Genomic DNA, 24,941 nt, shown 5'->3' with positions numbered 1-24,941 from the left:
AAGTAAGTTTGTATTAGGCTAGATAAAGTCAGGAAACCCATTTCTAAACCAATCTCTTAGCTGGTAGAAGAGTAATGTTGTAAAAGGGTATCAAATTAAACATGAGAACATCCATGGTTATCCCTGATATCAACCTCACACAACATTACATTTTAATTAACTATTTTGATAGCTTTGGAAACTTTCATGAAATCACAATTGGTGTACTATATTTGTCACTTGGATAGAAATTTCTTACGTGTAATTGTTCTCAAAACAAGTACTACAAATACAAAACAAACATTTTCAAATGCAAGCAAATTATGGCAACACTGCTCTAAACAGTGGCATTTTTAGCTCTTTATCTTAATCAAATACATTAAGACAGAGAGTCAGTACCTCAGTTTTATGTCTCATCCGAAGGACGGCACCTTTTTACAGTTTAGTATCCCCATCACTATACTGGGGCATTAGGACCCACATAGACTGCAGGGTGAGCGCCCCCTACAGGCCCCACTTACACTAGCAGCATCCTTGGTTTTTCCCATGAGTCTCCTATCCAGGCTCATTCCTGCTGAGCTTCAGTGGGTTGCCAGTTGTGAACTATAGAATTATATGACTACTGGCTGCTAAAATCTCCAAAATAATTTTCAAACTCTTTTATTCATACATATGTATTCATATATATATAGAGTTACATAAATTAAAAATTAGTTTAGGATTTCACAGTTTTAGTCGGTATTGGATTTTCATCATTTTGCTTTCAGTCACCAATTACAAGAAGTAATTGTCCATATAGGAAAATAACCTCATGAAAAATATATCTCAGGAACATTAAAAGTATTGAGTATTTTTACTTTACCAGTATTTTATTTTTACTTTTGATAAAACACACCATTATTTTCAGGTGAAAATTGTTTTAAAATATAATTAGGTTTTTCATGCAGAGCATTCCAAAATTTTCAAAATAATTTGAATACAGACTACATTTTCTATAGACAGAGTAACATAGGCCAGAAAAAAATATTTAAAGAATAGATAAAATTGCTGTTAATTAGATGCCATACATTTTAAAATAGGAGAAGCCATTTATATAGGTTGACTCCTCTAAACCTACTATATCTACTATTATGCTATATTTTCTTTATAAACATTTTTGTCTGAAAAGCTCTATCATATTCAATATATGTTAAACATTGTTTGTCTTTTAATCTAGGGGATAGTTATGTATTAATAATAATAAACATTATTTTATATAGCACCTTTAAAGGTGGCTTCTAAAAGCACTTTACAGAATGATAACAACAATAAGTATTGCTAAATTATTTGGATTATATCTGAGACAAAGAGTAAAATGGGGAAACACTTAAACTGACGAAGAGCTTTATAAACTACAAGTTGAAAAATTTTCAGTCTCTGTGAATGTTTTTTTGGTATTCCTCTTTGCGAACTTCCTCACGTTGTATGTCTTTGAATGGAGGTAGGTTTCAGGAGTGGAGATTGAGCTGCGAAGATTAGAAAATTTCTCCTTAAACAATTGCGTTTTTGCCACGAACAAAATGAATATTTGTAGTCCCTGTTATAAAACAACAAAATGAAACTTTCAATTACAGTATAACATGAACAATATTCTGCATGACACATATATTCACATGCTATCACAAAAGAACAAAAGGTTAATTCCTCACTTAAAAGTAGAAAGAGAAAGCATTTCGGGATTTTGGCGCAGATGTGAGCAGGCTTAACAGTTAACAGCTTGTTCTTTTTTGTGCTTTTAAATATGGAAATAACCTGTTCCTTTGCAGCCCATTTTAAATCTCAATCATTACTAACATTAACTATAATACTGTATATCTTGCAGACAATGCTTCTTTGTTACATTCACCCCACGCTTCCTCCTTGTCTGGGAAGCTCAACTCAACCAGGCAGGTTAAACCAAAACTTATTAACTTAAATGTGAAGTAAAAATTCATTCACAAAGCATGATTCAGCATTGATTCTTGGAAGTCATTATTCCTCAAAGCTTTTTAGACCGTTAAAACTGAATGCATTTTGATAACTCTTCCTCAAATGTACATCATTAAAGGCATTGATTTATTGATATGTTCATTTAAACATTAATCATATAAAATAATATAATCTTTCATAGTTTAAAACATATAAATGGTTTTCAACAGACCTGGGTGGTGTTAAGAATGCAAAAGATGTAACTGAAGACTTCCTTGCTCTGGTTGTCATCTATCAGCATTAAATAGCCCAGCAACCAGGTTACACCAAGCACCACAGACAGAGACAGGCTGCCAAAGAAGTTCTTCAAAAAGGTTTTCCGGTTCCTAATAGAAAATAACAGAGGCTGCTATTATTAAATGTTAAATTTATATTAATTAGAAATGTTATAAAAATAATAACATTTTTATTAAAAAAATAATATTCACAGTTAACATTCACATGTTAAATCAGCTAATCCTGCTTTGTATATAAAAAGAAGCTTAATATTAAATGTAACTGTTAAATAGTTATCATGAAAGTACATGGCTTCATTCACCAAATTGAAATAATGTTTTGTATGTGGTACATGCCTTTAGAACATATTGAGTTCCAGTATTATAATTTATTTTCCAAGGAAAACATACAATATCAAATACATTTAGGACATTTTAATAGTTTAGTAATTATACTATTTTAAAATATTTCTTTTGTTTTTGTGCAACACCTTAAAATGCATGCAGTGGATCTGTTGTATCTATTGATGGCATGCTGCATGTGCAATTGCTTCTCCACAGTAAAAAAGTTTTCTTTCATTTTCCAAGAATTAATCATTACAAAACATTCCTGAAGTCCTTCTTCAACCGGCTAGAACAGCAGAATAGTGATATTTGCAAGCTGCTAGTCAAGCTCTGGCATCAAGATTTATTTTATCACGTGGTTACCTTTCTTCAGCTGTAACTAAGACTGAGTAACACTTTTCAGGATCCTTTCATTTACTCTTTTTGGAGGGAGAAAAAAGGTGGCCTAAAAATAGTCTGCCTCATTACTCCTGACTGGATGGATATGTCCAGAGGAATCATTTTTCCACTGCTGATAAACAAAAACTTGGAATGCCAGGATGCTCATGGACTGTTCACACAATTACTGTCCAGAACATCATACAGCCTTTATGGGTAGAGAGCTCTGTATGGAACCCTGATATTAATATCACCCTTGGTGAAATCAACATTCAAGAAACGACCACCTCAAGGAACATGGAAGTATCTATCAATCAAATTCCATGACATTTCATGGATTTGGTATCTGAAATGAAATCATCAATGAAAGCGTTTGATAAGTTAAAAACAGCAAAACAACTTGAGAAGAATTATTGCTAAAATGTTAGGCAAAATGTACAGGAACCAACACTACATTATGACTTATTATACAGTTCTTTAAAGAGATAATGCCATATGATACAGCCTCTGATCAGCTCTACAGATACCTTTGAAATCTGGACAGTAGTCAGCCCAGGGTGTGTCATCACTCCAACTCCCTATACATTTCTGGAGTTAAGCTGGCTTACCAAAATAGCTAAATATTTAACCTCCAATTATCAGTCCAAATCAACAACCACTCTGACTTCAGTCATTAAATTCTACAATGCTGACAATGCAGCAGCATGTAAATACTGGAAAAATAAATAAATTGTAACACGATATTTACTGAGACATTTGAGAAGACAAGATAGATATACAGATCGATCCATTCAAAATGCACGAAATACGCTGCATCAAAACGTGGTAGGTGTGGCGCATCTTAGGGCATTAAACTGCATGCAAATTGAAATATAATAATAGTATCCGGAAGCACCTTGTAAAACCACCGGGTGGAGCTAATAAAGCTTAACGTCACATGTACAGCATTTGAGCTGTCCCCAGAAAACACCCAGTTTCGAATCCCGGTCACTGCTGAGAGGAAAATCTTTTTCCAATTAAGAATTTAAGTTGTATGCTCTTTAGATTTTTTATTAATTTTAAACTGTCTATTACAGCATGTTAATCACTAAATATTAAAAAGTCAGCAAAGTTTATGAAAGCAAGATTGCTCAGTTGGACAAATGTACACAACCTTCCACCTTCATCATAAATAGTTTAATTATGCATAAATATTTTATGCATCAAAGTATTTCACTTGGTAACTTACATAGGTTCTGGTTTTAACGTGCTTGTTCTAACATTATTAAGCTTATATTCTGTACTTCATAAAATGTTATAACGTTTTATCTTTTTCTGAGAATACTTAGAAAGAACACCACTTGCTGTTATTGTAAAAAGATAAACGTTGTAGTAATTTAACATCACTTGATAGTTATATGAATATGGAATCACATAACTAAGCAGCTAAAGTATCACAAGTGGACATTTTGGAAACATTTTGACATTCGTTTCTTTTAAAAAAGGTTTGTTTATTTAGTGAATACATAAAAATAGTCCACTATTATAGCTTGTTTTTGGCTCTGGTGTGAATTTGTGCATCTGGATAAGTTAAGTGATGGTATTGTGATTAGGAGTTCTTCGCAGAATTCTTTAAGTTAAACAAAGGAGGGAAGAAGGGCTATTATTACAATTGGCACTCTGAGATTCAGACTGATTTAATTCCCCTCATTTAGCTGAAACGAATAAGGAAATCATGCAGTAGTTATATGTATTGGAAGGCGCTCTGTTTTATTAACAGACACTCCGACTCAAACCTGTGTTGTACAGTGATGTAGACGTGGGAAATGTCATCCCCATTAAACAATGTGTTTATTGCACAAATCCTGCTAAACTAGAAATTAGACACCAGAAGAGTATTATTGGACAATGTTGTGTGGCTCTGGTGGAATTGCTCTGTAAACTGAAGAGTTATAGAGAAGACATGTTGTGTATCGCCTCTTTTTACACTTGTAAGAACATTCCAATGTTAGTGCAACACGGAAGATAATATTAATTACCCTTTAAATCTGAAGCTGTTAGCTTTACTTCACACCTGCATGTCAAGATCACGGTTTCAAAAAAAAAACATCAAACCTTTGAATGGATGAGAACATCATGATTATTTCGCAAGGATGTGAAACATGACAATTTGTTTCAGTTATCATCAGGAGAAAAAAAAGTTTATTTTTTATTTATTTGTGAGTGCTGCAGTGGCTTGCAATGGCTGGATAGTTAACACTTCAAAATATTAGTCTGTCTGTGGGGGGAAGGGGGGAGCGCTCCTTAACAGTGACACTCCTCCATATGCTTAAGTGGAAAATTTATAAAAACACCAATGTAAACGTCATATTTACAATTTGTTGAAAATAAAAATGGAAAGTTCTGTAAAGCTTTCTCAGTCAAGAATGAGAATTCACGTAGGGAGCTGTGTAAGCATGTGTAGGCAGCAAAAGATCAGCTAAAGAGGGAAGAAAACGCTTTCAGAGAAAACAATGTTTCAGGTGTGAAGAATACAGATCCCCAATTCAATTGCAGCCTTAACCTTTCCCCACACACTCTGCCCCCCCGCGATTGGAATATACACAAAGCACTGAAATCTTTAGAGTAGATGATCAGGTGTTTTGCAGACGTAGAGATAGTACGTAATTCTGGCTTTATGAACTCACACCTGGGATTTGATTAATTCAAAAAAAGTTTAAAAAAAACTGCACTGGGCAGTGCTGGACGGTTAGTGGATGGTGCGCTAGTTTGTCAGCAACTTGCTAATCAGCTTAACACCTGTAGAAAACCTGATTTTATTTCTGTTGCGTTTATAAAATTAAAGTGTTTCAAATGTTTAATTAAGAAGTAAAAAGAACTTACAGCTTACACAAAAACTCAAAGACTCTGTGCATGAAACGTGTTTTAACTGATTTATATACAGTCTTCTCATGTTGATTTACATGTAAGTGTCCTTCTTTCAGTTGTATTGCATGATTATTGTTGTGATTTCTCTATTATTTTTGAATCCATCAACTCGTTCACGTGATTATTTTGGAAATATTTTGACATTCCTTTTAACTCAGAATTTGTAATTTCGGGTGCTCTGAACGAGTTAAGCTTTGATGCAGTACAAATAAATGTATTTCCCACAAGCTATACTATAGTGGCTTTAACACTATACAACATTGCACTGTTTGCATGTGGCACATCTTTGTTCAAGTTTTAAAACTACAGTATGGAAAAATGAGTGTTAAGAAAAAACAGGAGGTTTGATTGATGGTTGCCTCATATTTATTTTTTTAAATGAAATAAAATATAAGATACAATGACGTGTTCCTGCCTAACTCAAACATTGCATGACTTTAAAAGCTGTAAAAAATGGTTTAGATATCAGAAATTCACCTTGCTCATACAAGCGGCTCTGGTAAGCAGATTTAGTGTTAACACAACACCCCCTTTGAATGAGTTTTAATCGACTTTGTCTGTCAGTGAAAAAAATGACCGCGGGCACTTTTCCTTCTCCCCTGGTGTGAGGTGACAATGCGGGAAACTGTTTTTTTTATTTTACTGGGAGTGTGAACATTGAGTGAGCACTGGGGAGTGCATTGAGACTAACACAGTGAGATTACTGAGATGGATAGTTTTAGTAAATATGTTGACAAATATCTGAATTTTTGCAAGATGAAACTGTATCCAGCTGTGAATCAGATACGTGACCTTACCCCCGTGAAATTGTGGGAAAGAGATTTAGTGGGCAGTGTAGTGACCATAGAGTGTTTTAATACACTGTACAGTATAACAGTATAAAGCACGTATGTTTTTTTTTAATGTTTGTAATCGCTGTGTAATTGCTTAAGCCGATAACGAGCAAATTCACAGAAAAGGTTGAAAGACTATCACTTTTCACAAAGTATATAATCTTAATATGTTCAGAAGGAGCAAGTAAAAACATTTCCAAAATAACCACATGTAAGACTTTGATGCTTAAAATGTTTAGGGAGATACTGGAATACTATATTTTTTCTTTAAAATACCAATACCAGCCATATACAGTTTACATTATACGTTTATGTTCCTAAATTAATATCGTTTATGATCATCAGACGCGTTATGCTCCTCTTCATTTTATGCTCAGCTACTAAAATTTCCCTTTAGTTGTAAAATTCCCTATAAATATTCAATATTAAGTGGATTAAAACATGCATTAGATTAAATGATTAAATCTTTTCACTAACGACCAATGCACCACGAGTACCCCCGTCGGTCATTTTGGCCATTTTGGCCAGCCATCACGTACCGCGGTACGGCGCAGTGACTTGTGGGTAATTGTGTGCGGTACGGGTTTGTACCGGGCGCATTTTGAATGGCTGCATCTGTAATTTGTTTATGTTCCTGATTTAATATAGTTTATGAGCATGTGAAAGGCATGTTGAATTGGAGATTCTCAAAACTTACTTTGTATGATTGGAAACTAATACATGATCGGATCAATGAAATGCTGTGGTGTTACTTTTTGTCAATGAAAAAAAGTATTTTCTTGTGGCAACAGTTAAATTGATGCAGACGGTTACAAAGAAAATGGACCACGGTAATACTTTGAGCTTACAGCCTGTCCAAGGTCATTCATTATTAATACTATTAGTAATATCTTCTGTAAAGACTTTGATGCATAAAATATTTCTGCATAATTGAAATATTTATGATGAAGGTGGAAGGTTGTGTACTTTTGTCCAACTGAGCAATCTTGTTTTTATAAAATAAACGGACTTTTTAAGGTTTAATGGTTAACATGCTGTAATACACAGTTTAAAATTATTACAAGTCTACAAACCAGGTGTTTTCTGACAACAGCTCAAATGCTCTACATGAGAGGATAAGCTTTATTAGCTCCACCTGGCGGTTTTACAAGGTGATTCCGGATACTATTATCAGAACTGCGGTATTAGGCATTATGACGCGCCATGCCTACCGCGATTTACCGCAGCATAATTTGTGCATTTTGAATGACTGCATCTGTATATAAATATAATTATGTCGTTATTAATTTCTTTAGATACACGATTCCATATCATATTCCATATTAATCAAACTCTAAAAAGTATGCGCTTTTTTACTATGATAACGACCACAAATATTCATAGAAAAGGTTAAGACATTATAACTTTTTCTGAAGTATATAAACTTAATATAGTCAGAAAGAAAACGTAACAAGTTTTCCAAAATAACCACAGTATGTAACTGAATGAAAGACTTTGATGCTTAAAATGTTTAGGAAGAAGGTGGAATACTGGTGTGCATTTTTTATTTAAACTACCAAAACCAGCCATATACAGTTTACATAATATGTTTATGTTCCTAAATTAATATAGTTTATGACCTTCAGACGCGTTTTGCTCCTCTTCTGTTTATGCTCAGCTACTAAAATTTCTCTTTAGTTGTAAAAATCCATATAAATATTCCATATAAAGCGGGTTTAAAACATGCACAGTAAAGAGAAATCATAGTTTCACTGACAACTAATGCACCACAAGTGCCACCTGTCAGTCATTTTGTCTAGCCAATCACGTATTGTGGTATTCTGTAGATAATTTCTGCTGTAGGCTGTAGATGTTTTCCTGCGGAATGGGGTTTTACAGTACATTTTGAATGGCTACATCTTTACACGGGTACATGGGTACATCTGTAGTATGTTGTATGTACAGTGTATTGCCTTTATTATTTCATTATTTTTATATATCACAGCGTGTTCGATGTTAAATAATATTAAAACACAAATGAGAAAACATGAATACTGTCAACAGTGGGAGTAAAAACCAGTTCAGCTAAGCCTTAAATAAGCCTTAAAACAAAATCGGATATATTATAATTATAATTCAGAATAACAAAGTGGTAGTAACAAACCACTGAAACCAAACCAGTGAATCATGAAGTCAGATACACAGATATACCAAAACAGTAGCGTACACATTAATGAACTGCAGTGTGATCATGTACTGTATAAATATACTCCATATACAGTATGATAGTGTATGGGATACTGATACTGATGGGAACTGGATGGAGACAGATATATATATCCTTACTACTTTGCATTCTCTCCCGCTCTCTTCCTGATCTCCCCCTGTCCTAGTCACGTTCTCCCCATAAACCTGCAACTGAACCAGAGAACTCCACACAACTCAAAAACATTTCAAACTGCTCAACTGAACAAAATAAAATAAAAACAGGATCTTAGCTTAAATTAATATTCCCTATCGTGTGGTATTAAATCAACATCACACCTTTTTTTTTACAACAATAATGGCAAGTGTTCTTATTACGTATTCTTCGAAAAGAATAAAACATTATAAAGTTTATATACTTCATAAAAACCTATATACTTAGAACAAGCACATCAAAAATTTTCCAAAATAACCACCGCAAGTTACCAAGTTAAAGACTTTGATAAATAAAATGTTCAGTTGGTGGAATACTGTGTATACTTTGTATTTTTTTATATTTAACTTCCACTACCATCTACAGTACAATATGTGTGAAATATATTTTTCACAATTAAAAGTTAAATTATCCTGATTACCCATTGCTGAAATTTGCATTAAGGCATAGATTAACATCTTAATGCAGATGCAAGCCTGAAAGAAGCACTTCGGTTCACAACAAGCCACAGTAGAATAATAAACTATTTTTCATAAATTGAACTGAGTAATGTTGCTTTTGTAAAATAGCCCTACTCTCTTTTTTAATTAATTTAACATTTAAAATACTGCAGTATGCAGTTTGAAATGGAGGTAAAAGAGATGCTGGAGGAGTCCAAAGATGAGTTAACAGAGGAGGACCTTGTGGAGCTTATCAAGAGCGCCAATGAAGAGGAAGGGGAAGAACAGCAATGGACACCACAGAGCTCATCCTGTGCCTTTTGAAGTGTTTTGATCGGTGAAGTCTAGCTGTCCCTTTTATAAAACTTTAACAAGTAAAAGCAGTCTGAAACAGCTTCCATGTTGAAGAGGCTCGGTGTTAGGGAGTTCTCGGCGCAAGAGTGAGGTGCTGCAGACTCTGTGTGTGTGTGAGACCCTTCGGATGGAGTCAGATGTGGGCACCCTGGAAGTCTGAGGCACTGGTTGTGAGGGAGCCAATGACCTTGTGGAGTGGTAGCAAGATACTCTGTGTTGGTGTCTGGAAGCCAGAGGTCCCTTGCAAGTATCATTAGGTAAAGCTCATCAAGCACGGAGAACCACTCAGCGAGGCAAGGAACCAAAAACGGGACCATGGCATAGTTGTGGTGGAGACTCTGGGACTGGGAGTCGACGTGCAAAGGGCCCAAAGTTCTGCATTTACGTGGTTCCACATCCTGTTAACATCCTGTTGACCCAACTAGAGGGCCAGTATTAGCACTACTTTTGGAGGCAGGAAAGAGCGGAAAAGTTCCCCGATAGGCAAAAAAGGCAGAACGAGAGTGAGTGATACCCTGTCTACACCCAACTTGTGGCTCCTACCCCTGGGCTGTCACGCAACTTACATATAATGTTGATCTCTCCCTGCATATCTACTACGACGCAGGCATCAAAACCGCAAAATGAAACATTTGCCCTGTTTACAGTGAAAAAAACAGAATTAGAAAAGGCCTTTTGTGTGAAACGGGGAAATATCATCTTACTTCAGAGAAAGATATATCTCATACATTCTGCACTTCACATTTTACCAATAAATGTGTAAAAATTGTGAAAGATATAATCACAGAACCTTGCCAAAATGCAGAAAAAATATAATTTTCTCACCATTTCTTCATTTAAATTCTTCATTTCTTAATTTTCCTCTGTGATTTCTGACAAAAGACTGGAAATCACATAGTTGTGGTGCACTTCCCTCTTGTAAGACTCAGACTAACCTGCTGTAAATTTGGCTTCCTGATAGGCAAAACAAGCTGTCATTCAGTGAATTCTGACCTTTCAGAGAGGTTTACACATTGCTATTATTACTGCCTGGTTGTAAAATGGGTAAATGTATATTCCTGTCAATGTTGTGAATTGTAAACAAACACTTGCTGTATATCTATCCCTGTTGTCAGCTATCCTCCTGCAAGCTAGGAAGGTTGTTTTTACAGCCTCAAACACCGTAAAATAGTCCTCTAGCACTGTGTGAATCTCAATAATAAGAGAACGAATTAAACTTTTGTCCTTATTTATATAATTTGATTATCATTTTATAATCATTTTATAAAAACTTCATGCAGAATTTTTTAAGCTACATTCAAGCCCTCAGCCAGGCTTCTACTGACTATGCTTTCCAAGATATTGCTAGATGATCTATGGCAGTGGTTCTCAAACTTTTTGGACCAAGTACCACACCTGATCAAACCAAACCATCCAAGTACTACAGTACGTACAAGTCACCTTCTCATAGGAATCACAGAAAATCTCAATGACCAACATGAGCGTGCGCATACAGTACACATATAATAAAAATAGCACTGAGCACTTACCATTTCAGTGAGAGGGGTGAGCCTGTTTAGTCTAGCAAAGCAGATGTTAATTCATTAGTTGAACCTTGATCCAATTTACAAATTTGACAGCAGAGTCTAACAGATTTCAAATCTTCAGGCATTTTCTTGACTGCCAGTGCCAGGCGGTGGATGCTGCAGTGTGTCCACTTCATATCTGGAGCAACCTCTCTAATTTGTGCATCTACACCACTGTGTCTGCCTGTTATCACTCTTGCACCGTCTGTACAAACTCGGACATATTTTTCCAGTCGATGCCATTCTCTTCGATAAATTCATTCAGAAGCTGAAATATGTGCTCTCCTGTAGTTTTTATTGGTAGCGGCTTACTGAACAGAAAGTCCTCATGGGATGTGCCCTCAAACTCATATGTGACGTAAACGAGCAAATTGGCCAAATCAATAGCATCTACAGACTCATCTAATTGCAGTGAAAAGCATCTGCTCAACGTAACGTTGTCATTTGCATTATCGATAATTCTACAAGTGACTGTGTCATTCGAAAGGGGGAGCAGGTCGAGCTGTTTAGCAGCTTTTTCTCCACACATAATTCTTGTCAGGTCTTTTGCCAATGGTAAACAAAGTTGTTCACAAGTAGTGTGGGGCTTACCTGCTATAGCAATCCACAAGCTTGCATTTTCCCCTGTTTCCATTTCAGGGTACCGTCTCAGAAGTTAAAAGAAGATTTTATTTCATGTGCATGGGAGCAATATTTTTCTGTTATCTATCACGCTTTCCTGTGCTCACAAGATTGGCATTGTTCTAAAATCATGCACATTCTCCTACCTCCCTATTTGCTGAAGATAACTTTTTTAAATACAATTGGTCACTTACATTCGTAACACGCATTGCTATACAATGGTATAAAATTACATAGTAGCTCTTGTGTACCACTCAAGTATTAGCGCACACTGTATTGAAGTATGTAGGCTGCATATTTGACACATAAACTCATTTTATTAAAAGAGAAAATATGAAAAATGGTCCCAATTTTTCAGTGTACACAACAAATTTCCAGGGTCATCTGGCATACCACCTGATGGCATTCCCCATACCAGCAGTGGTACGCGTACCACAGTTTGAGAACCATTAAGTGTGTTCTTGACCATTCAGAAGCATAAGGAGGGTACTGAGCCTTTGCTGTTGTTCTTCAATATTCTTTATCTATCATTTAATGACTACTCAGATTCTTATCAGTCAAAGCCCATAAAAAGCCTCTCTAGCAGTACCTAGAGGCTTTCTATATTATACCTCTTTATTATATACTTTTCATATATTTACTGGGTAAATTTATGTAGAATTTTCTTTATATTTGTTCAATTTGTCTCAGTTTTTTAAACAAGCTAGTAGACATATAGGCCTACAAGTATTTTCAGATTTCTGATAAGGCCACATCTTTGAAGACATTAAAATATCAGTTTGTTGTTTTTTTCTGGATATTTTTGTCTGGTGAGATATATTAGAAATCTGATGGTTTACACTTAAAGGCAGACATGCTCAGTGCCATACATGCCATACATACAGGCTGCAGGACACTTTGTATTGGTGAGCTCCATGCCTCCTCTCTCAGGGAGACAGCCTACACAAAGATTCTAAACTGATCACTAGGACGAAAAATCACCCAGTTTCTGCGCATAAAAAGTGTTTTTTAACTATCAAAATCCATTTTCTATAGCTCTTAAAGTCATGCAATTTCTAAGTTAGGCAGGGATACGTCATTATTTCTTATTTTTGATTTTCTGCAACCAGGTACTAGATATTGTTTAAATAAAAGTGAAAAGTTTGAAGGCTCTCTGTCATTTGTTTGCAAAGTTATTGACATCTGAAATACCTGAAGTATATGGTTTCAGTGTTTTTTATACCACTTTGTTATTATCGATTATAATTATAATATATACAATTTCGTTTTAAAGCTTGTTGTAAAGGCTTGTGTTAAATTGCCCTACTGTGATGAATACATTATTTTGAATTGAATTCAACTAGTTGAACTGGTTTTTACTCCCACTGTTGACTGTACTCACATTTGCTCATTCATGTTTTTATTAATATCATTTAACATTGAACACATTGTGATATATAAAAATAATAAAAAAAGTCAATATAGTGTACTGATGGAAAAAAGAAATGCAACATTTTCTGGAATGAGAATACTATAGTTATAGCTTATGTACGTTCACAAAAAGTTGTTAATTTGTTTTAAGCCCTCTGACCAGCAAAACAGCTTGTGCAGTGAGGCATTGCAACTTGCCAATCACACGAAAGCTTGTTAGGTGCACTTTTTACCAACGAGGTCCAGGTGGAAAAATGCCTGATCAGGTGACCTTTAAAAAGGCCTTAATTCAAAGATTAGGTCACTGCAAGAAAAAGGCCACTTAGTCTTTCTGTGCATTCCATAATGCCTTGAATGTAACCAGAGCAAGGGAGAGGACCATTGGCATGCTGCAGGCAGGCATGTCATGTGCTGGTGTTGCCAGACACAATGGAGTAAGCTACTCCAATGTGTCCTGACTGCAGAGAACATTTCAGCAGACCGGCAGGACAGCTGACCGTCCAAGATCCGGTTTCCCTCGAGTGACTACACCAGAGCAGGACCGCCACATCAGACTGGTCCATCTGATAGATCATTTCAGATCTGCCACCTGTACTGCTGCTGAAACTGCCGGCAGACACAATGCCCGCATCAGTGACAGGACAGTGAGGCTCTATGCTCCTGGCCTTAGAGCAAGACGACCTATCAGAGGCCCTTCGCTCACACCTCCTAGACGTCACACCTGACTGGCTTGGGCCATCAGCTCTGGCATCAGGTCCTCTTCACGGATGAGTCACTCCAGCCTGTTCCACACAAACAGGAGGACCAGAGTGTGGAAGAGGAGGAGCACAGGAGGAAAGAGAAGGAGAAGCGGGAGGAGAGGAAGAAAGAAGAAACAAGGAGAATAGAGGAAGAAGAGAGAGGAGTCCAGAGGAGTTGGGACTTGAAGCTTGTGTCAGGCGAGAGCTCTTACTTCATGATCATCCAAACAAAAGTATTTGAACCTATTTAGAGTGTGCTATTCTGTGGTTTGAGGGAACTTGGGTTTCCTGGGTAAAAGATACCTCAGTTAGAAATGTCTTTCCTGATTAGGGTGCATTTCATGGATAGGGATATACAGTGCCTTGCGAAAGTATTCGGCCCCCTTGAACTTTTCAACCTTTTGCCACATTTCAAACATAAAGATATAAATTTTTTATTTTATGTGAAGAATCACCAACAAGTGGGACACAATTGTGAAGTGGAACGAAATCTATTGGATTTTTGAAACTTTTTTAACTAATAAAAAAATGAAAAGTGGGGCGTGCAAAATTATTCGGCCCCCTTGCGTTAATACTTTGTAGAGCCACCTTTTGCTGCGATTACAGCTGCAAGTCGCTGATAGAGACATACAGCTGTATGTCTCCATCAGTTTTGCACATCGAGATACTGAAATTCTTGCCCATTCTTCCTTGCAAAACAGCTCGAGCTCAGTGAGGTTGGATGGAGAGCGTTTGTGAACAGCAGTTTTCAGCTCTTTCCACAGATTCTCGATTGGATTCAGGTCTGGACTTTGACTTGGCCATTCAAACACCTGGATACGTTTATTTGTGAACCATTCCTTTGTAGATTTTGCTGTATGTTTGGGATCATTGTCTTGTTGGAAGATAAATCTCCGTCCCAGTTTCAGGTCTTTTGCAGACTCCAACAGGTTTTCATCCAGAATGGTCCTGTATTTGGCTGCATCCATCTTCCCCTCAATTTTAACCATCTTCCCTGTCCCTGCTGAAGAAAAGCAGGCCCAAACCATGATGCTGCCACCACCATGTTTGACAGTGGGGATGGTGTGTTGAGGGTGATGAGCTGTGTTGCTTTTACGCCAAACATAACGTTTGGCATTGTGGCCAAAAAGTTCGATTTTGGTTTCATCTGACCAGAGCACCTTCTTCCACATGTTTGGGGTGTCTCCCAGGTGGCTTGTGGCAAACTTTAGACGAGACGTTTTATGGATATCTTTGAGAAATGGCTTTCTTCTTGCCACTCTTCCATAAAGGCCAGATTTGTGCAGTGTAAGACTGATTGTTGTCCTATGGACAGACTCTCCCACCTCAGCTGTAGTTCTCTGCAGTTCATCCAGAGTGATCATGGGCCTCTTGGCTGCATCTCTGATCAGTCTTCTCCTTGTCTGAGCTGAAAGTTTAGAGGGACGGCCAGGTCTTGGTAGATTTGCAGTGGTCTGATACTCCTTCCATTTCAAGATGATCGCTTGCACAGTGCTCCTTGGGATGTTTGAAGCTTGGGAAATCTTTTTGTATCCAAATCCGGCTTTAAACTTCTCCACAACAGTATTACGGACCTGCCTGGTGTGTTCCTTGGTCTTCATGATGCTCTCTGCGCTTTCAACAGAACCTTGAGACTATCACAGAGCAGGTGCATTTATACAGAGACTTGATTACACACAGGTGGATTCTATTTATCACCATCAGTCATTTAGGACAACATTGGATCATTCAGAGATCCTCGCTGAACTTCTGGAGTGAGTTTGCTGCACTGAAAGTAAAGGGGCCGAATAATTTTGCACGCCCCACTTTTCATTTTTTTATTAGTTAAAAAAGTTTCAAAAATCCAATAGATTTCGTTCCACTTCACAATTGTGTCCCACTTGTTGGTGATTCTTCACATAAAATAAAAAATTTATATCTTTATGTTTGAAGCCTGAAATGTGGCAAAAGGTTGAAAAGTTCAAGGGGGCCGAATACTTTCGCAAGGCACTGTAGGCTCCCATTTTTTGTGGCATCCAGGGTGCAGAGAGAGAGATTTAATTGCAGGTTGTTTTGTATTTAGTTAGAAGGCAGTTCATCTTGTGTGGCTTCGGTAGGTATATAAGAGATTAGTGCTTAGTATCAGTCTGGGGTTTTCTGGGTGACCAGAATGTTAGGCCTCTAAAATGCCTTGTCTATAAATACTGTATATAAAGTAACATGTTTTGTTGTGTGTTGTATCATTGTTTTAAAATATCTGTCCAGCCCCATTTGTAACATTATAATGTAACTTGGTGTGTTGTATGTTTTGTGTCTTGTGTAGCTTATTGAAATAAATATTTGTTTTAGCCAAGTGTGCCTGGATTATTACTCCTCTCAACAAAGCTGTGCCAGAGAATAAAGAATTCATGTGCCTCTAGTTATACCAGCTACTCTGGTATATGGCTAGAAAATCGCTCAGTCAATTCCTGATTTTCACCAGTTTTTTTGTAACAACAATTTGTAACAACATTTGTAACAACAATATTAATTTAAGGATCTAAATATAATATATTAATATTGCATATTATATTCCCTATTAAGTGGATTATAAAAAGTACACATTTATTACTGAAATAACAACAGCAAGTATTCATAGATATATAGGGTTAAAACATTTTTGCGTTTTATAAAGTATATAACCTCAAGATAGTCACCGAGTTAAAGACTTTTATGCATAAAATGTTTATGATGAAAGTGGAATACTGTTGCATTTTTTTAGTTACCACTACCAGCCATATACAGTATATGTAACATATTTACAGTACATTCCTAAATTAAGATTGTTTATGACATTCACAACGATGTTAATGCTCCTCTTATTTTATACTCAGCTTAAAAAAATTTCCCTTTTGTTGCACAACAAGTGTCACCTGTCAATCATCTGTGGCCAGTGAATCACATGCTGCAGTAAAGTGTAGCCCCTGTAACGCGTTACTGGGTTTTGACATGCATTCTGAATGGCTTCATTTGTTGGATCCCCAAAATGTTTTGCACAGTACCGTTTAGTCCCCATAATCATGACTACTGTACATGCATTCATTAAGCACTGTAACAAATACCTGTAACATCCCATCATGCTTAATGCCACATATTAAATTGCTAGGTTAGAATTATAGGGAAAATTAGAGCAAATTAAAGGCAAATCTTAGAGTCATCACCTATTTCAGTCTGTTAAAGACCTTAAACTGGGATAAACATTTTTCGTTTCAGCAGGACAATGACCCAAAACAGAAACAAATGCTACACACCTATTAAGGCAGCTCTGTGAAGTTGGCCCCCTACAAACAGCGCAAATGATGAAACCCACCTCATTCGTTAGTGCTGTGATTGTTCTATTTTTTGCCATTGAAAGTACCATTTGTGCAGGTTTCATTTCCAAGATATAGAGCCTTGTTTCCTTGGGGGCATGAAGTGACTCAGCCCTCCACAAATTCGCAGGAAAACCTAATGGGTCTCATTAGTTAATGCTCCATTTGTGTTCATTTGTGTCATTGAAAGTAGCCTCCCAGCTGCTTTTGTTACTGAGATAAAACATCTTTTTTGGGGTGATCACATGAGGAATTGCTAGTTCAACAATGTCTGCAATTTTTTTTCTCTGCCTGGGAGGATGGCAGCGGTTGATTTTGCATTTAATACCAGTATCTTCTGTGCATTTGTGTGAGCAAGATTTTGTTTTCCAATATCATACCCTAATTAGAAGAGTTTCAGGTTGAGCCTTAAAAGCAAACATTAGCCACCAAAAAAATCTTTAACTTGCACGTCTTAATACTTTGTAGCTATGTCCTTTTTAAATCTGAAAAGGTAACCAGTTTCTCATTGTCCTTCTTAAATAAATATGCAAATCAAGTGACATTTTAAGATTCAACCCATTTTTCAAGCCGTGTATTTAAAAAGGTTAGATTTAGCACCTTCCTGCATTACAAGACCATTGTTTTAATATCTTTTTTTATGCAAAAAAATGTAAATGTGAAAAAGAACCAGGATATTTAAAGGGGGCACTATGTACTAAGTTGACCCAGGTTGTTCATAACAGAATTGCAAAACAACATTGGAAACTTGACCATCTCACACATGCAGACTGCAGGAAATAATGGATTTTTTTTTCAGATAAAATAACTGAACATATATCTAAGGTCTTAATAAACAGTTATTATCCATGTCTTTGTATTTACAGTGCTCTTACGTGCAAACATAGCATGATAAGGCCACATTTGTGTTTCTGGTCAATCCTTGGTATAGAATAAAGCATGAGGGCACACCTTGACATCTGAAGACACAGATATCAGTACCTTTGTTAAGTCGTTATATTTCTCCCAACTGAAATATTGTCTTTTGCAGTATGTAATATAATGACCCCAGGCCATGTTTCATTTACTAGTTTTTCAACAAACTAGTGGTGAACTGGTGATTAAAAAAAATAAAACAAATTTGTCCTTTCCAGAGAATTTGAAATAACTGATTCAGACTAGGAAACGTCACCAGTGCAACCATCACCTGCAGCTTCTCACTCAAAACCTGGTATTAACCAACGAAATTCCTGCTGCAGTGCTTGCATCACTACTTCTACTTTCAGTAATATTGCAGCCCTAACATAAAAAAATGGACATTGGCTAAGCTGCAAAGAACACTCTAAAATCATGGCATAGTGTTTAAAAGAAATGTGCTAAGAAAGCTTTTCTTTCCATGTATCTGATGTACAAACAAACTGCTGTCATCCAGCTTACTAAACACACAGCAAAACACCATACTACCTTGTTTCCCCATTTCTGTTCCTTCTTTTAACATACCTTCATATCTTGTCTACTTTTCCTACTTCTTCTTTTCCTATTCTTCCTGTCCAAACGTCTCGGTCCTTGGAATGTCAAGAATCATCCCTTCCTCCTTCTTCCATGCTGTTTGATTAAATCTCAAAACTTTCTTCTATTCTTTTTTCTACTTCTGTCCCAAGTGTCCAACATGGCTCAATTATGCCCCTTTTGGTCTTGACACCATCTCCTTGGCCCTCGGTCTCTCCAGCATTCTACCTCTGGGTCAGTCAGCTGGTGTCCTACAGTGTTTTATGTCCACATTTCCTCAAACATTTATTACTGATTTCCAACAAGGCCCAACACTTCTGATGCCATCATTCCTGATTTTCTTCCTCTTGGCACCTGCTGCTCCTGATGCCAATTCGCTCAATCTTTGGTTTGTCTGGCATCCTACCTCTGGTTCAGTGAGCATTGTAACATTAAACCTTACTCCATATGTCAACACAAAACAGGAGACACTGCAGAAACCTCTTTTCCTCCCCCCGCAAAAAAAACTTGTTCAATTTAATCTGACTTTTCAATAAACTAGGGATCAATCTTGCTACAGATATAATGGCTTGGCCTTCTACAGTCATCAGATTTCTGGAAATTATTCTTAATTTGGAAACCTTTTCCATTTCCTTACCTTATGATAAGCTTGATCACATTCAGCTACTGTATATACTGTATGTCCACCTATTTGTGATCCAAATTGTATACAAAAAAGTAACTTCTTTTTCCCCTTTTTGGGTCACTTAATTATGCCACAAGAATAATTCCTCATGATCAAGCATTTATTTAATATCTCTTAGATCTAGGCTCATCTGTTTTTTTCCTTCATCGTCATGTAACCAAGCTCACATCAACTTGCAAGTCAGGGGTTTGATTTTGGCATCTATTCTTGAAGAAATGGAATAGGCTACCTTTTTCATCATTGCCAGACAAATTTTCGTCATTGCCAGAGGGTCTCTAAATCTTCAAAAATGCACCCAATATTGGATTCACATGCTGTTGTTAGTCAGTGGTTTGGTACTGTAGTAGCAAGGCATATTGATGAGCTACAGAAAGAAAGGTTGTTATAAAATGCCACTGAGGCCCCTCTCTGTGATCTCAGCCATGGAATGACCTAGTGGTCTTTGCGTGTGGGAAAGTAAGGGAGATAAGTTTGTCTTCTGGATAAGGAACTTTAATAGGACAGTCCAGATCCAGTGTCAACACTCCCTAATGTGGATGTCCACTGCTGGTGCCTGGATGTCTAACAGATAGCCATGGGCACCTCTGGACCTAATCCTAAAAGTCACAGGGCATGGTCAATCATCCAAGAGATGACTGACCAATCAGGGACTTGCAGGGTGTAAGTACCCACTCCACCTGGTGACTTTTTGACCAGCAACACCAACCGTGTTTTCCCCAATAATAAGTAGAACACATCACCTCTAATTCTGCTTTTCTCTGCTGAACCAACATGGCTGACTGAGAACAGAAAACACATGTCTGCCACACTTTGGAATTTACACTTTTTCCCTGAAAACCGAGTTAAAGAGTGAGCCCAAATGTAAAGACAGAATTCTGCTCGAGGTCTTGCATGCAGCATTATCTTGCAACCAGCTACATACAACTGTGCATCCACTGAACTACTGAATTCAGCAGCTGCTAAACCAGAAGCAAACTGAGTTTCTCCCCTTTTTGAGTGACTTGCACCGACTAACCAGTCTCCACCCTGTGTACTGACTTTGTCCCAGTTTAGCTCAAGGCCTACCAGGACACCCCACTTGCAAGACTGTAAGTGGGAGGTCACTACAGGATCCTTTTCTCTTCTCACCCTGATACTTCAAGGTGCCTCGAGTCAGTAGAGCACAGCCTGGACAGCACTGCAACAGATCTAGTCAGATATTCTTCCATCCTTCTGCGCGAGAGTTATGAATCCACTGTTGTGGATTAGTATAACTCAATATTCGCTATTACTGCTCTAGAGAATTCAGTTGTTATTTTAACACATGTTGGTATCAATTTAATTAATTTAAGTAGCAGTATTTACTTATGAGCACCTGAAAGTGATTATGTTAATGAGTGTAACCAACAGTAAACTTAATGTATTATCCTTGTTTTTATGTATCTCTTCTTTATACCCTAATACCTTGTTTGAATTCTACCCATTCGTCATTGCCACATTTCTTTAGAGTCACAACTGGAAACAATAGCTTGTTCTCATTCATTCTGATAACCTACATTGTTCATATAATTAATGAAGGAAGATATTCTAATTTTATCATGAAATTCCTCCATCATTATCAAGTAACATGCCTCTAACTATGGGTATTTCCACTTGGGTATTTCCTCTGAGAAATCCTTACAAGTTGGGGGTTATGATTATTACTTTTACTTTTACTATTACTCTTGTTAACATCTCCCTCTTAATGGGGTTCAAGCCTTCTCATCTTGTGGCGATGAAGCTGCCGCTTAACCAAATGGATTAAGCCAAACCTATTTTACCAAAATAATTCAAGCATTCACAAAGCATCTAATTCTTGGATGTTGTCTCTCATAAACTATGATTTTTTCACATCTGTCCAAATGATAACGTTTTTTTCTCAATATACAATATTTGCGGTAGGTTATTTCTGATTTCTTCTTTGTCAACTACGATGTTTATTACCTTTCTTGAGTACTGCTTTTCTTGGATACTTGGTATATGAAGCATATAACCACCAGAATGTTGAAAATGAGGATTATGCCCACAGGAAAAAGAAATGCCCATAACATTGGCTTTTTTATGTCAAATCTCCCCTCTCTGTCAAGTGCAGCCAACCAGCAGCTGGAAAACAGGTGATCATCAAATTAAAAAAAAAACAATCTTACAAAAATATTTACATATTTAGATTTAAGATTTTAGATGAAATATTTACACTGCCCTTGATTTTATAGGATAGCATTTAAAAATAATGGCAGTTAAGTTTCTGAAACAAAATACTTTACATTTATTTGTTTCAAGGAAATACATAAAATGACTAAAACAAAATTAATTCATCTTAACATCCATTGATTTCCTCTGTGTAAATTTTCAAACTGATACTCAGAGTTTACTGGAACAAACAACCAATAGTATACTCACAACTCCTCCTGCCGGTAGTTTAATGGATTGTCCATTCGATATGTAGATCCTAGTGTTATAGCCACCACAACTGTAGGTAAACCTTGTGAAAAAAATATTTTAATGCATTACAGTGCCCTCCAAACGTTTTGTAACAGTGAAGTCTAAATTGCAATTCACTCTAAGTCATATTTTAATAAAGTAATAAAAATATGACTAAGTACAAGACCTACTTTTTATTTTTTAATAAAGTCAATTTAGTTCTACCCTTTTTATTATAATCTGATAGTAATGAATCTTATTATTGTGGTGATCAAAGGTATTGGAACTATAGGCTGACAGTATGATGGTCATTTTTTTGTTGAAGACAACAATGTAAGAAGTCCTCAAAGAAGTTAGGATTCTGCACAACTTGGATATTTACAACAGTCTATGCACAGCATCTGACTCAGGTGTGACCAATAGTAAGTAGGCTGGAGTGGACACTGCTTATTTCTGTTATAGAATTTCAGTATTACTATTATTTAACTGTTACTGAATAAGCTCTGATTTTCAAGCTGATGGCCAAAAATAAAATCTTAATTGTGTTGATTAAGAAAAATATACAATTAGTTTTTGGGAGGCATGGTTTTCCTTGTAAACCTTCCATCAATCATGTACATGTTCTAGGAGAATATAACACGTGACTAAACCTTAGATCCTGTTAAGCACTTTCTAATGCAAAACCTGTCCCATATCTCCTCTAATCAGACATGTTGGATCAAATAAAGCACAGAAACAACATACAGAACAGATCTTGTGATTCTTGTGATTCAGTAACTATCACAACACTGACCTGATTTTGAATTAATTTCCGGAGTGTTTCATTTTATTAATAATAAATAAATAAATAAATAAAATAATAAAAACAGGTTTTAGAAAATGGTTGAAAAGGAGAAAGATCAGAAAAGTAGAACCATGATACTGGAGGATATCTAGTATAAAAGTGGAACAAATAGGAGGACTGTGTTAGAAAATTAGAATTTTAAATTTGAGTCACAAGGAATAAAATAACTATACCTGTGCTTGTGAACAAAAAAAAACATTTTATGAAATCACTACCTGTTATGCACTGTATGCTCTGTACTTACTCATTCTTTAGGGTATGTAGACTGTTAAAAGAACATTTCGGCTGTGGAACCTTCTTCAGGTGTGAGAAAGACAGGGCAGTGGCCTATCACTGCCCTGTTTTTCTCACACCTGAAGAAGGCTCCACGACCAAAACATTGTGTTTCTTCTCTTTTCAGCATGGAATTAACCTATTACTTTGCAGCCTACGCATGCTGTCGCAGCTACCCACCTGAACTTTTAAAAGAATAGTTCATTTTAATTTAGAAAAGACCTATGAAAGAATCCTGCATGAATCAGTTTGCTGTGTTGGTAAAAATGGAATTTCATCAAAGATATTTAAATTGGTTAAGGCTATTGTAAAAAACTGACCTAGTGTGAGTGTGTCTGTGTGTGTGTTTGTATGTGTCCTGGTGTCTTGTTCAGCTGCATCGCACCTTGCACTCATTGCTTGCTGTGATAGTCCCTGGCGCCCACATGACCCTGTAGTGGTCAAGGATGCGATTAGGAAATGGATGGATGTTGTAAGTGGGTGATGTTCTAATGCAATATTGATGAAGAAGACTTTGGGGAAAGAAAAGGATTTTGGGGTGTCAGAATCCTGTTTGAAAAGAGCAAAGTGTGAAGTGATGAATTATGGAAAACTGGAGATTTGGTCACTTTTCTACATGAATATTAAAAATGCTTTTATTAAAGTCTTGAGAAATACATTTAACAGTAAAGTGTCTGACATTGGAAACTTAAAAAAAGAAAATAAAGGTAAGGCAAGAGCTAAACTGGTAGGCAGAAAGGTACTTTACTCTTGAAGTTATTTCTTTCTCCTTGAAAACACATTGGCAAGTCAAACATTATAACACAGTAAATGAGACCTGTGGGTGTTTTCATGTGTAACATAATATTATTTTCACTTATATTGTGGAAGCCAAATAAAGGCAAAGAAATGCTTCTCCAAATTTAAGATAACCATGTATAAAAACAAAGCTTCTGAACATAACATTTAAACCTAATTTTAAGCTGTACCATAAAAATAAAATATTCAAAAACTCTTAACATTACATAAGTCAAATAAATTTTGTCTTACCCCAGCCAACTGTTGTTGAGATCAACCTAAAACGTCTGGGAGTCTGTACGAAGCGAGTGACCATAAGCATATAGTTCTGAACCGCAAACAATGAGCTCCATGTGAAGGTGGACAGTAGAAAGAAGTGGAGCAGAACTGCCACAGCTGTGCAAGGACCACTGTCAGGATCAACATGTATGTCAGAGGATAGCATGTTGTTTTCACTCGTATTTGAGATGATGGTCTCTTCCTCAGCTTTTGGGTTGGAGATTCCACCAATAAACACTATGTCAAACACCATCATGGATATGCAAATATTAATCAGGAGCTCAGTGTGGTTGCTCTTCAAGGAATTCCTAGGTGGAAAAAACATGATATAAAAATTCTGGTTGTTTAATTTGTATTTTATTTTTTCACTACTGTAAATTGTGAATTACCCTAGTCTACTCATAACTAGAGCTATGTGGTAAATTTAGATTGACTCCACTGTAATAGGTAACTAATCAGACAACAGTTTAATATAACAAATAATGCAATCTTAATGTAATATAACTCAGCAAAGAGAAATCTTACCTGTATATTATCTGGTATGTTACAGTTAGAAAAAGCCCTGTTATAGACAGTGCACATCCAATATATGTTATCCATTCCAGTGGATCTGAGTACCTGTAATCATTTTTAAA

General features: G+C 36.4%; 1 long non-coding RNA gene across 1 annotated transcript; it reads right to left on the bottom strand.

Annotated features, from left to right (window-relative positions):
- Positions 1-1,143: 1,143 nt before the first annotated feature.
- Positions 1,144-24,936, bottom strand: LOC107075922 (uncharacterized). Its single transcript, XR_011183797.1, has 6 exons — positions 24,832-24,936; positions 24,280-24,614; positions 22,113-22,194; positions 21,657-21,815; positions 2,159-2,312; positions 1,144-1,555 (listed from the first exon to the last, which is right to left on the bottom strand). It is a non-coding gene; the product is annotated as an uncharacterized lncRNA (long non-coding RNA).
- Between the last annotated feature and the right edge of the window lie 5 nt (positions 24,937-24,941).

The sequence above is a fragment of the Lepisosteus oculatus genome, chromosome 27 (assembly GCF_040954835.1).
Source record: "Lepisosteus oculatus isolate fLepOcu1 chromosome 27, fLepOcu1.hap2, whole genome shotgun sequence".
In the NCBI taxonomy this organism is placed as follows: Eukaryota; Metazoa; Chordata; class Actinopteri; order Semionotiformes; family Lepisosteidae; genus Lepisosteus; species Lepisosteus oculatus.
This window is presented reverse-complemented; position numbering and strand designations above follow the sequence as displayed.